This window comes from Cryptomeria japonica, chromosome 5, assembly GCF_030272615.1.
Source record: "Cryptomeria japonica chromosome 5, Sugi_1.0, whole genome shotgun sequence".
Taxonomy (NCBI): domain Eukaryota; kingdom Viridiplantae; phylum Streptophyta; class Pinopsida; order Cupressales; family Cupressaceae; genus Cryptomeria; species Cryptomeria japonica.
Window position 1 is genome coordinate 199,987,214 of NC_081409.1, and position 14,274 is coordinate 200,001,487.

Sequence of the window (14,274 nt, forward strand, 5' to 3'; positions counted from 1 at the left end):
CATCGGGGAATTGTTAAAAGATAGTTCGATCAACAAGCTCGGACCAAGGCGTTCCGGATCTCAGATCTTGTTTTATACTGGGATAAAGCACACAAAAAAAAGGGAGAGCATGATAAATTTGATAGACTGTGGAAGGGCCCTTATCAAATCTCCGAGATTCTAGGAGAAAATGTGTTCAAACTGAAGACCTCAACTGGAGAAGACGTCCCATTGCCTGTCAATGGGAGATATCTCAAACATTACTTCCAGTCCTAGAATTCAAGAGGTCTGTCTTTGTACATAGTTAGTTTAGTTTCTTTTCGTTCTGGTTTTGTTTTGGTGTGTTTTGGGTTTGTCCTTGGTTTTGTTTTTGGGTCTTAGTTTGGGTTGTTGGTGTCTTATGTTAGGTTAGTTGGTTTGTTTCGAGGGGTATCCTTTTAGAATGGGCAATTTTGTAATGAAGCACTCTGACCCCCCCGCTAGATTGTTTGTCTCATTTGGACAATTATGAAGTCTTTTAGAAGCACAAGGAAGTTTTTCTTGATAAAATTTTGAGTCAGGCCGTATTTGCAACGAAGTAAGATTGGCTTATTGGACTCAGATATTATTGTCCTTCAGTTATTATATCTTTTCACACTTATAATCTCCGAGTCGTTATGGTTTTCAAGCTAAGCTGTGATTGGTGAAAAATCTAAAATCTCTCTTCAGCGCCACCGTAATCCTCAAACCCCAGTAAGCTTCACTGCATATGAGCCAAAAGAATTGACGGAATGAAAAAGCAATACGAGAAAAAAAAAAAAAAAAAGAAGAAAAGGGAGAAAATGAAAGAAAAAATCAAGAAAGAAAAAAGAGCTGAAAAGGAAATATCAAAATTGGCTAACGGGAATATACGGATAACTCCATCAGGGCTATAGACGCCTGGCCAGCAATGGAGCAATGTTCGTGAGCTTGCGGCGATAGCCTCGTCGGGACTATGGACGTCTGATTGGCAGCGAGGCTCTATCCAGGATGCTTTTGAAGTTCAGATAAACTACGTAGCTAGTCACAGGGGAACCTGGAGATCATGATTGTCTTGTTGAGGGGAATTAACTCATTGCACACACATGGATAACTATGGGCCTAGTACTTTGTCTTGATACGAAAATCCCTTCTTGTAAGTGCTGTTTAACTCCTTGTTTTATTGAGGGAGATTTTTTGAGTTTTCTTTAGGGTGGATTGATTCTCAAATGTTCGCAAACATTCTCAGTGGTGTCGCCAGATGTTGTGACCATTTCACGCATCGCCCCATTAGAATGGGGACCCCCTCTTTTTTTGCCTTAGGTTTTGTTTTCTCTTTTTCTCTCTGCTTTTAGGGTTTTGAGTGAGTGAGTGGTTTGCCTGGGTTGGCTAGATTAGGGCTAAACTTTGGAAGCTCATTTTAGGGTTTCTTTCAAGCTAAGTCTAGTTTGGTTTAGGAGGTTGTTAGTCGTTTGCCTGAAGCCTCAGGATTGCCAGAATGAAGCATGCCTTTCAGGAGAGTGAAGTTGGTTAGATCTAGGAGCAAGGAGAATAGGTCTCAGGTCAGGATAGGTCTAGATTGAGGGTTTTCTTGTCAGAGTCTTGCTTGTTTCCTTGTCTGAGTCAGTTGAGCAGAGCCAGTGAAGAAAAGGAGTAAGTTTGATCAAGTTTGATGGAGGATGAAGTAAATTAAGGTAAGACTTGGCCTGAAAGGGAAATTTCGCCCCTGACCCTTCCAGAGGGTCCAGGGCGAAAATCATTGTAAAGCGCTTTTTCTCCTCATTTTTTGACTAAGTGATACTTTCTAAGGCATGTTTGGAGGTGAATTGATATGTTTTGCCCAGAGATGGAATTAATGGATTTTTGAAGAGCAAGATGATGCCTGAATGAGGATTTTCGCTCTTGACCCTTCCAGAGGGTCCAGAGCGAATTTCATCCTAAAAACTCTTTCTTGCCTTAGATGGAATTGCAAACTTGTTCCTAGCTTGGAAAAGGACCTGACTCTACCTTGTGAAGTAGTTTAAAACTTGAAAACTGAGCAATTTGGCCTGGAATGGAGATTTCGCTCCTGACCCTTCCAGAGGGTCCAGAGTGAAAATTTTATTTGAGCTTATTTTTCACTGACTTTGGCTAAATTGTGATGTGCAGGGTATCTTGGGGGAAAGATTGGACATCCTTGAGATTTGGAAGCATGAAAAAAATGGAGCACTTTGAGCAAAATGGGAAATTTCGCTCTTGACCCTTCCAGAGGGTCCAGGGCGAAATTCCCCAAAAGCTATTATTTTGCAATGAAGGTGGTCAAGTTTTTGACATGATGGAAGAAGAGTGGCTTGTTTTTGCCTCCTGAAGAAGTTTCAACTTTGAAGAATGAGGGATTTTGCTTAAAACCTAATTTTAGCTCCTGACCCTTCGAGAGGGTCCAGAGCGAAAATCTCTATGAGGGATATTTCTTGCCTTGTTTGGTCAAGTTGAGGAATCTAAGGCATCATGAAAGGAAGAATGAGCATATTCAAACCCTTAGGTATGTTTGGAAGTCATGAAGAAATGAAGGATTTTGCTCAAAAGAGGGAATTCACTCCTGACCCTTCCAGAGGGTCCAGGGCGAAAATTTTCAAATCCTTCTATTTTTCTTGCAAAAATCTAGTCAAGCTTGGCATAGATGAAAGAAGAGTAGTGTCTTTTTCTTGAGAGGTGAAATCAACTTGAAATGATGATTGAATTGAGCCTAAATTGGAGAATTCGCTCCTGACCCTTCTAGAGGGTCCAGGGCGAAAAACTTTATAGGAGGCATTTCTTGCTCAGCTTGACCAAATTGTGATGCCCAAAGCATGTTGAAAAGAGGAATGGACATGATCTTGCTTTGAGAAGTGTTTGATAGCATTGAGGGATGGAGATTTTAGCCAAGAAAGGCAATTTCGCTCCTGACCCTTCCAAACGGTCCAAAGCGAAATTCCTTATAAACTCATTTTTAACATTTCTTGGACATGAAAACCTCGTTCCTAGGGCAATAAAAGATGGAATCTCACTAAGCAAAGAAGTTTTAACGTAAAAAATGAAGATTTTTGGTCAAGATTGCAAAAATCGCTCTTGACCCTTCTAGAGGGTCCAGAGCGAATTTCCTCAAAATCACCTTTTGCTATCAAATTTTGTTAAGCCAAGTATGGGATAAGGTCAAACACTGAAAGAATTGCCCCTGGGAGTGAATTGAGAATGCAAGAAATCATCAAAAAGTGAAGGAATTGAGCCAAATGGTGAATTTCGCTCCTGACCCTTCCAGAGGGTCCAGAGTGAAATCCTTAAAAGCACCTATTCCCTTGCAAGGTCAAAGCCACTTCTTAGTTTTTATGGCTTGGATGGGTGTGAGGAAGAGTGTTTTTGCCTTTTGAAGATGATTGAGGTTGAAAAGATGAAGCAATTGAGCATAGAAGAGATTTTCGCTCCTGACCCTTCCAAAGGGTCTAGAGCGAAAATCCTCAAAGTCATCCTTTCTTCCAAATTTTGGAATAATCCAAGATTAGACATGGGTGTGAGAAGGCATTTGGATTGCCTTAGAGTGGAAATGGATTGCCAAGAATGCAAGTTTTGAAGCCAAGAAAGAAATTCGCTCCTGACCCTTGGAGAGGGTCCAGGGCGAAATTTCTAAATTCTCCCTTTTTCTTGCAAATTTAAGACAAGATTTCGGTATTCATGACTTGGATGGGAGTAAGTCAGGATGTTCTATCACTTGGAAATGATTTGAAGATGAAGGGATGAAGGAATTGCCCTAAAACCTAAAAATCGCTCCTGACCCTTTTAGAGGGTGCAGAGCGAAAAATCTAAAACCAATGCATTCCTTTCAAGTTTATGCTAAGACAAGGCTAAACCAAGCTAGAAAAGGCCTTTGAGACCACTTGTGAGTAGGTGTTTGTTTCAAAATTTGATGATTCTAGGTTAGAGAAGGAAAATCGCTCCTGACCTTTCCAGAGGGTCCAAGGCGAAAATCCTCCAAACACCTATTTTGCCTTGCAATAGCAAACCAAGCATGTGTGAAGTGAATGAAGAGGATCATTGCCTAACCTTGTGAGGTGGATTGGAGTTAAAATGATGGAGGAGTAAGCCTAAGCAAGAAAAATCGCTGCTGACCCTTCCAAAGGGTCCAGGGCGAAAAACATCAAAGACACCTTTTCCTCCAAAAGTCAAGTGAAACTAAGCCTGAACTACAATAAAAGATGCCATTTGGAATGCCTTGGTGATTTTGGACTTATAAAAATGAGAATTTTGAGCTCAGGAGAGAATTTCTCTCCTGACCCTTCCAAAGGGTCCAGGGCGAAATTCTTGAAAATGCAATATTTCCTTCAAAGTTTTGATGAGCTAACCTAGTGATGGAGAGAAATAAACCCTGGAGATTGCCTTGGAGGAGGTCAACGATCAAATTAAGGTGAATTTTGACCTAATAAGGAAAAATCGCTCTTGACCCTTCCAGAGGGTCCAGGGCGAAATTTACATTTTCACCTAATTACTCATGAGAAATGATAAAAAATTGAAAGGCAAGAACTTGATAAGGTCAGGACACACATGAACTTACCTTCCAGGAGATTTTGGAGTCAAGGAATGAGGTATTCAAGACCTAATTTGAAAAATCGCTCCTGACCCTTCCAAAGGGTCTAGAGCGAAATCATCAGGAAACTTCATTAAGCCTCAATCAAAACTTAATATTCCCAAATTCTCTCCAAATTTGCCAAAATTAGGACATCTGGGGTGGTTAGATCAAAGTTGCATAATTTGAGGCCTTTATAATTGAATTAATAAATCCACCTTGGAGGCATTGAAATTAATTTTAAAATTTTAAATCAAAGTGAGCGCTCAAAACACATTTATTGGCTTTTACAAGCAAGTCGGCCTCCTTTTTAGTGGATTTTATCTTATTTTAAAGCTTATTTGCTAGGTCGGCCTTATGCTTAATTAGGGTGAGCACCCTATATAAAGGAGGAGTATTGTTTCAAAATTCAAATCATTCATTCATTACTTCTTATGCGAATTTTGAGGAGCAGATTAGAGGAGCGAATCCGAGCAGATTGGAGGCGAATTTTTGCTAAGTGTTGGAGGCTAGAGAGGGTGAAGCTCTTTTGAAGGTTAATCAAGACATAATTCATCCAAGGAGGACCAGAAATTCAATCTTTATCCAGCAAAAATCTGATCTTTTTTTCCAAAGTTTATAGTTAAGCATTCAAGGAGAACGTATGAAGAATCCTTTTGAAGTTTCTATTCAAGACTTATTTTGATCTCATAGTAATCCTTTGAAAATCTAAGTCTTGTGCAATCTGATTTTCATTCATAATTTGAAAATTCATAATTTTTGAGTTATCATGTCATTTTCAAATTAATGTTTTGAACTATTGCCTTGAAAGGTCTTAAGTTCTATGCTTTAAGGTATGATACTTAAAAGACTAATTTTAAATTTTTTGTGTAGCCATCAAATGACGACCCCCAAAGCCGGAGGATCTAATAGCCGACAGGCTCTCATCAAGGAAGATCAAAGAAGCGACGAATTGGAGACCAGGATCTTGTCCAAGTGGAGTAATATCGGAGACACTAACTTAGGAAACTTCAATGTGAAGAAGTTTCGAGAAGTCCCCTACATTGGCAAGCCATCACCTGTTGCAAGGAGGATAATCGAGAGTGGCATCATCAAGGCGACAAGTTTCCCTCCCGCAGTCAAGTGTCATGAGCTGATGATCGAGTGTGCTCGCCACTATGACTCACAGTCAAGGGCGATTGTAACCAAAGAAGGGAACATCTTAGCCTACCTTTCAAAGGAAGCTATAGGCGAAGCTCTTCATCTTCCGGACCATAAAGACATGATTTACAAAAGCTTAGAAGGAGCAAGGTCGATCTATGAAGATGATCCCGAGTCTTGTTTGAACTTCATTAATAAGAATTGGTTGCTCAAAAGTCGGCCTCGTCTGAACAAGATTCCCAATACACCACATAGAATCGACTTTCAGGAGGAATATAGAGACTTGATAACTTTGCTCAATCGAGTTACAGGTGCTTCTCAAGCCGCCTTCTTCGAAAAGTGCATGTTCTTCTTCATACAAGTGATAGTTCAAGGAAAAGGAATGCTTCATTGGGCCAGAATCATTAGCAATTGTCTGGACATGCAGTTGAGAAGGCTAAGACCCACCAAATCATTCCACATGAGCTCATATGTTATATATGCCTTGTTCAGGAGTTTCAAATATGCAGGGCTACCTCACAAAGGAGTGATTGGAAGAGGACCCGGAGAGATAAGAGTTTGTGATTCTTATGTTCATTTGCATCATCCGCCTAGAAGTGACTACAAGTTAGTCAATGACACCTTCACGATGAACATTACCAGGATATTGCAAGGAGGAATTCACAATCGACTATCTCTGGATGCACAAGAGCTTGTGAAGAAGTATGGCACATGGTTCATCCAATTTCAAAAGTTCACATACATCAGCGTTCACGGGTGTTCTCCACCACCTTACATGTTGCCAAGATATCCAACAGACAGGATAGTACTACTTGAGGTGACTAGACAGTTGGCAGCTTATGCGAAGGCATCTAGACACAAGCATGAAAATGGAATTCTCGTGCCCATCATACTAGGGAATTTAGTTGAGGTGTGTCCTAATACTCAAGCCGCGGAAGATGCAGAGAAGGAATTATCTTTATACTCATTCACATCCTTTGCCTCGCGAGAGAATTTTGATCCTCATGGTTATATGGAAGAGACTGTCGACAGGAAGTACAAGCATGAGTTTCAGGTGGAGGACTTTTGGATGAATCTCCCAGGTGATTTAGAGGTTAAAAGAAAGATGCATTCCAGGCTACCCTTAGATCTCATCAGGAAATGCAAAGTTTATAGAGTAGCCGATCAAGCCCAGGATAATGGTAGATACCTCCAGTCGTCCTATGAGAAAGAGGACAAAGAAGTGAAGATAGATTGGAATGAGCCCGAGGTTTTAGACTTGAGAGCTTTGATGGCTCTCGTTTTATCCTGCACTCGCGGATGGGTGGATGTACAACATCAAAAGTTGAAGGAGCAGAATGTATCAATGACATTTACTTTGGAGGCAAGACCAGAAGAAGGAGAAGCAAGTGTGAGTGAGAATACTTCTCATTCCAAATGCTCAAAGAGGAAAGAAGGACCTGAGAAGAAAGAACCTTCCAAGAAGAACTAGAAAACAAACCCTGATCACCCACCAAGCACATCTTCTAGGCATGAAAAGGAGGCGAGTCAAGGGGAAGATCAGAGACAGATAGTATATGAAGTTGATGAGTCTATGGAATCCATGGTACAGAATGATAAACAAGAGAAAGGACAGACACCTCAGCATTCATCAAGTCAATCTCCCCAAGTTGATGCTCATGAGCAACACGAAGAAAAGAATGATGATGAAGCAACATCTCCTTTTCGGGAAGATAGGCCACTACCTAAAGAAATACAAGTGAGGGAAACAAGATCTGCCATTCCTGATTGGCTGAAAGAGAGACTGACAAGGGTAGTTGTGGTTGAAGAGGAAGAAGATGTGTTTGACTTGGAAAGCCTTATAGGAAATTCTCATGAGGTAATGGAAAAGAAAAAGGCCACAAAGATGTCTAAGGTAATTAGAGATGAGACAGGATCCAGGAAAGTTCAGGTAGCTACACCAGTGGTGGACAAATATGAGGATTAGATTCTTGCAGATGAGTATGACCTAGAAACATTTGAGCTTGGTCCACTTACCTCTGAACAAGCGATGGAAGAAGCAACTGATTCATTTGAAGCACTTAAAAATAAACTCAAAGAAGAAATGGAAAAGAATAAGAAGCTTGAAAGGGAGGTCAGTGCTTGGAGGAACTATTTTAGTCACCTTAATCAGCCCTTGAGACGTCAGGATCTAGCAGTATCTCCTTTACAAGCACTCCCTCTTGAATCAGTAGGCGAGGCAGAAAGGGTGAAGAGCTTGGTTCAGCTTATGAGCTGTTGGATTTATAAATCCCACATTGTAGCCGTTGAATTTGCAACAAGAATGATGAAGACAGTTCATCGAGCTATCCAGATCCTTGAGATTATCCATAATCTAATGATAACTGTAGCTGCATTCACTCACACTAGAGATGTTATCATTCCTGTCTTACAAGTGATAAGACAAACACCAAGACGGATTCTGGCACAAGAAAAGATAATGGATGGAGGAATCCATAACCTCCTACAGTGGTCAGCTCTGCTCCGGATGAAAGAGGTCCTTTTTGAAGACATCAACACCAGATGTGGTCGAGTTGAAGGTATCATTCATCCAATTCAAGATAAGGTGTTTGAGGTGTTGTGTACCATTCTTGACAGGCAGATTGAGATTGAGACAGATGTGGACATCCAAGAGTTGGAGGAGAGAGTCAAGGTCATCTTTTGCAAAGAGGAGAACACCATCGCAGATAAGCAACGAGATCAGATGTACACTACTATGTTCCTGATTGAGAAGACCAAAGAACTTGAACCTGGATGGGAGATAGCTCTTCTCACTGCTTTTGATCAAGTCCTTAACTTGGAAGAACGAATGAAGAGTCTTCCTGAAATTCCCATTGCTGAGATTGAGGGAATTGTGTCCAGATTCATTGAATATGCTAAGAAAGAGCATAGGAAAGGGAACAACATTCTAGATGAAAAGTTGTTATAGGATGATGTGGCAGCTTAATTCCTATTGGTCTGTCTCCTCGGTTTTTGTGCCAATTCTTTATTGGCTATGGATTGGTGATGTTTATCTAAATGGGGACTTTTTTGTAACAAACCTTAATTAGGGTTTAGGTGTCAAAATCTCAGCTGTTGATCTTCTTTTGATCTGGGCCATTCATTGTATTTGAGGATGCTATATATACCTTCACTCATTTCATTTCAAGGATTACAGTTAGAAAAGTTAGAGAAGAGAGAGAGCTTAAAGAGAAGAAAGTTAGAAAGTTATTGTTGTAGCAAGATTGAGTAGTGAAGAAAGAATTTTGAACAATTGTTGTCCTTTTGGCTATGAGATCAATAAAATATTGAAGTTATGGTGTTTTATTGCAATACTTGTGGCTATCTTCATGATTGTTTATTTTCTTGAATCACTCTCAGTTGAAGTAGCATTTAAGGTTTAAGTTTGAAAGACGAAGTGTTGTGCTTGATCTTTGATAAGATTCATATTACCACTAGCTTCTTACTGATTGTAAGGACGCCTTGTGTGGTCAACTGGAAACCTTGAGATTGATTAAGAATTCAATCATTCTTGGAAGTATTGATATGTATCTCTATGATAGTATCCATATCCTTGGTGATTTGAAAAACTATTGAATCCCCTTAGAAGATCGCATCAATTCCAGTAGAGTTGTAATTTCTTGGCGAAATTGAAATTGGTAGAATCTTATCAAGTCTAGTTTTCATTTAGTCAGTCTTAGGAATAGTTTAAGTATCTCTTCCTTGAAACACTTACCTTTTGACATTTTTTTTTGAAAACCTGTTAGTGTTAGGAAAATCCTATTCCTGCATTTGGAAAGAAAGTAACGTGGACAAGCTTTCTCTGAAAGTACGTAAGGCACCTTAAAGAAACAACATATATAACGACCACTGGTGCTTATCCACACGTAGAGATCCTACAATAAAGAACCTTGAAGTCATCCCGATTGATCCTTTTCGTGACATCTTCAGCATTCAGAGACTTTAATCAAGAGAGGATAAAGTACCTCTGGGTATTTTATTCTGTGTTTGGTCGTGTACAAAATACACATCAATAGTCCCCTCCTTGATCGCTATATATATACAAATAAAGCAATTATTATTAATTAATATAATAATTAACAACAAATGATTATTTTAAATTTATTTATTAAATATTATTTAATTAATATATTAATATTTCTCACTAGTAATATTTTTGAAATATTCAAATAAAAATAAATTAATATTATATTATGAACATAATTTATATATTATAAATTATAAACATAATTTACACATTCTTAATTGTAAAGACAATTTATACATTTAAAATGTTAATGCATTAGTAGCTTTTGCAAGATAAGACTCTCCTAACTTAGTAATCTCCTATATTCTGTTTACTCATTCATGCTTTATGTTTATCAGACTATAACATTGGTCACGATTATGATATTGATATTGGATTAGATTGACGACCTGCTTAACTATGTTAAGCGTCAATCTAAAATGCTATCGGGCTATTAAGCCGATAGCATATTAATGTCGATTCATATTGGCATTAATATGCTATCGGGGTATTAACCCGATAGCATATAATGCTAACAACTATTGTTATTGTTTATGTTATATTAATCCATATGCTTTGATACCGATTCATAATCGGGTATGTTTTATATCTGTAACAATTAACAAATGACACCGATTCATGATCGGATATGTTTAAGCACTATTATCATTAACATATGATACCGATCGGATATGATTAAGCACTATTATCATCAGCAATGATACCGATTCATTATCGGGCATATTATAAGTGCTGTTATCATTAAGGATACCGATTCATTATCGGGTATGTTTGAAGCACCGATTAGTTATGGATTGGTTGTTGTTAGTAGGGGTCACAACCAAGTGACATCTTGGTCGGACATGTCTAAAAGACATGTCCGATCAAGGTGCCACTTGATCGTGGCCACCCTACTATTTATATGTCATTCCAATCAAAGGAGATGACATTGAAATCGATACATGTTCATCCTCCTTACCTGCAGTAAAAGAAAGATAGCAATATTAGTGTCATAGGCATAATATCAAATTTAAAATACACCATCCTGCATATAACTTGTCCATTAAATTGGAAATTACAATACATTTACATAAAATAATAAATTAATTTTAAGAAAGAATATTTATTATCAATTATTAATATATTTATGATATATTATCTGACCACTAATATAATTACAGACTGAAAGTACTGCACATATTCATATTCATTTACGGTAAAGAAGCAACAATAATTATGAAACATAATATTAAGGCTGCGATTTGTTAAATACTAGAAAGCGATCAAGGAAAAGGAATAACTTCCTCGACGACAATTAGTTTTTTAATTAAAAACCACAACCTTTCTAAGTGAATGTCACTCTTACAAAGGATGCATCTATTCAGGAAGGCACGGGGATATAAAGTGAAGTAAGGAAAGCCTGAAAAGGGAGGGATACACAAACAGACTTATAGAATGTTATACGTCAGAGAATTATATACTTTACATATATTTCAATAAGATATCAGAGATATCGATCATGATTAAGGAAGATATATAAAAACTTATCTTTTAATCTCAATACTCAGTTAAGCATTAGTATTCAAGGGCCAGTCGGGTTGCATATATTCAATGGTCAGTATTTTAGAACAACACCATCACAGTTATAGGTTACCACAGCAAAATTAGGCTCAACAATATAGCATTATTACTACGATGTGATAGAGGGGGAGACATTGAAGGAAATAAAAGGAAAAGTGGTGATTGGTGATTGGTGAGTGGTGCTGCCAACGGTATGTCTATTCTATAATTATTACAGAATTTATGCTTCTCTCTATAAACTATTTTACAGCTATATACAATTATAATATTGTCTGAGATATATATGTTAATAAATATAAATAACGAACATTTCAATATTTAGATTAGTGGTAATGCATGAATAGTTTATTATATATAAATAATGAACATTTCAATATATATATTAATGAATATAAATAATGAATATTTTAATACATATGTGATGAATATAAGTAATGAACAGTTTAATACATATGTTAATGAATGGTTTTTAGATGTTAATAAATAGGTATAAACATATGTTAATGAATACATATCAATGAATAGTTAGGAATATACGTTAATAAATAAATGTGAATATTTGATAATGGACATTTTCTGAATATAATTTATGGAATACATGCTAAATTAGGAATATGTAAATGTGGATTATGGAATAGAAAGTAGTAGTAATAAATTATAAAAATATAATATAAATGTGATTATATGATGGAGGCTATAGGGAGGAAACTCCCTTAGCCTAATGGAGGGATTATGATAATCCTTGGTAAGCAGTATATACTGAATATCTATATGCATATATATGGCTTGGTTGACTAAGTTCATCCAAGAAGAAGCGGATCTGGCTGGTCCCCTCTGATGGACTTGGATGATGAGATGCATCATCCAAGGCAAGGAATTGATCAGCTATGATGGTCTTCCTTGGTATGGCTTGGATGTAAGAACAGGAATCGAATTAACCTTCGATTTCCTGGATGGCTTGGGTGTAAGAAGTTACATCCAAGACAGGAATCGAATTAACCTTCGATTTCCTGGATGGCTTGGAACCAAGATGGGTTCCAAGAAGGTGAGCTTCACAGCCGCCTAAGGACATATCACAGTACGGCACTCGTATCCTTTTTATTAGATAAGAATTGAGATTAGTGTTAATTAAGTAATTTAAGTTAAATTGCAAATTTGATTGGTTATGTATATATTTTGCTGTGTTCCAACAAACTGTTTTGCAGGACAGTGATCTCTAACTAGTAGGGACATTACATTTTCTAAAATATCTATGCATAGTATTTGTTAGAAGTCTGTTTTTATGGAAGAACTCTTCCTAAAATTCTTTTCATGATTTATTATTTTGTTATCTCTAAATCAGTCACCTGTTTCAGGCATCCTTGTAATAATATTAATTCTTATTAGAAACTCCTTTGTTTTTTGTTATACTGTTTGTAGAATAGCTAAGATACTCTTATTTTCATTCTTATAGTAAACTCCCTTACTTTTCCCATTACAGATTCTGAAATCTCTTAGATGCTCTTTTTTGTTGTATTATAAGTGTGAACTGGATTTCCTCACATATATTTGAAGCTGTAATTTTTTTTGAGTATTTTCATATTTTTAGTGGAACAAGGAAGCACTTCTTTCTTTGTTGCGCAACTTTGGTGTGGAAATTCATTGTTGTGTGTACAGCAGATTTGCCCTTTCAGCTGTTCAGCTGGTCTATGCAATGTCTTGTTTATACGAAAATCTTTCACCATTCGTTCTACTTTTTGAGGGATTTCTTCTATTTGAACATATTAATGTTTCATTTGTGCATATTCTGCAAATAATTAAAGTCGCTTCCTAATTGACTTCAAAAAATGTTCTGGTTTTTGTGATATTCCCATCACATCGCATAATGTAAGGTTGCTTTTGAAAAATATAAATAAATAAAAGACAAAATCAATTATCAAATAAGGTAATAATGTTAACATTGATATTTAATTAATTTAATTTAATTAAAAGTTTAAGGTATATTAATATTTAAATATAGGATTAAGAAATTAAATAATTATTAAATATTTAAATAGGATTAATTCATTTAATATATTTAATGATTATTAAATATTAATGAGTTGATGCACTTAATAATTCGAATGACTATTAATATTAATGTTACGCACTTTAATAAAGTGTATCGTAATAAGGCCCACCCCCCCTGCGGGAAGCGGTGGGACGGGAAACGCAGCCCAGGCTGCGTCTACCGCCACACCCCTTCCTTTGGAAGGGAAATGGTGTGATGGTAGCCGCAGCTTAGGCTGCGAACCGTCACCACCATTCCCACGGGAGGGTATTTAACCCATCAAATGCAGGCTGTCGAAAATAGGAAGGAGGAGGGGAGCGCAAATACGGGTGAAGGAAAAGAGGAGGCGCTGCGGTCAGACAGGTAAGGGGTCTACTTGTATATGATAAAATAGGTAATAAGAATAATTAATAAATAAATGAACATAAAGGTATAAATAGGTAAGGATGGTATATATATATCCATGGATATAGAGAAGGTATAAATGTATTAACAGATATATATATGTATTAAAATAGGCAATGACATGTAGTATGTGTAGGGAGGAATATAGGAGTAATTTAGTAGAGTTAAATGGGAACTTATTGTAGGCATATGTAAGGAAGGGTTATTAAATGTTAAGGAATGTTAATATACACTAAATAACGAATACAAATCAGGATAGTAGAAATGCATGTTAAAGAATATAAATAGATAATGGTAATGAACATTTTTATAAATATATAATATATGTGAATTCAGGGCTATGTACATAAGGTTATATAGAAATTGTAATAATGAAGCAAATGTAATGTAAAGGTATTCACATGAGGGAGGCTATAGGGAGGAAACTCCCTTAGTCTAAGGAAGGGTTTTTGATAAGCCCTAGGGCAGTATATACTGAAGGTTGATATGCATATATAGGGCTTAGTTGATTAAACACTAACTAAGAAGAGACGGATCTGGCCG

General features: G+C 37.0%; 1 protein-coding gene across 4 annotated transcripts in view; it reads left to right on the top strand.

The window, feature by feature from the left end:
• The window catches only part of LOC131072832 (anthranilate synthase alpha subunit 1, chloroplastic), a 211,056-nt gene that overhangs the window by 118,611 nt on the left and 78,171 nt on the right, over positions 1–14,274 (top strand). The window lies entirely within an intron of this gene.